General features: G+C 28.1%; 1 protein-coding gene across 1 annotated transcript in view; it reads right to left on the bottom strand.

The window, feature by feature from the left end:
• The window catches only part of LOC116394777 (aldo-keto reductase family 1 member B1), a 7,433-nt gene that overhangs the window by 5,493 nt on the left and 1,595 nt on the right, over positions 1–345 (bottom strand). The window lies entirely within an intron of this gene.

Below are 345 nucleotides of genomic sequence, written 5' to 3'. Positions count from 1 at the left end.
TTTCTTGAGCAGCAATGCAAGAAGTTCCAAAATCTTTAAAATACATTTGCAGTTAAACAATTATGATTATCTTTCATATATTAAACTATTCTTATTATCAAACTCTGTATGGCATCTTTAACATTACCTGCAGTGGACAAGGATGGATGGCTGCTCGTCAATCAGTAGAAAACTGCATTTTTGCAGATTGAGTTCTGCTTGTTCAGCTTTTTACTCTAAATAAATCTGTAATAAATTCTGACTTTATTGTTAGAGTTTTGACTTTGTGGCCCTGATCCTCTTCCATAGACAACATAAAATATATATATATATATATATATATATATATATATATATATATATATA

The sequence above is a fragment of the Anarrhichthys ocellatus genome, unplaced genomic scaffold (assembly GCF_004355925.1).
Source record: "Anarrhichthys ocellatus isolate YVR2014 unplaced genomic scaffold, GSC_Weel_1.0 scaffold41, whole genome shotgun sequence".
Lineage (NCBI taxonomy): Eukaryota > Metazoa > Chordata > Actinopteri > Perciformes > Anarhichadidae > Anarrhichthys > Anarrhichthys ocellatus.
The sequence above is the reverse complement of the archived record's forward strand: the minus strand, read 5'-3'. Positions and strand labels throughout refer to the sequence as shown.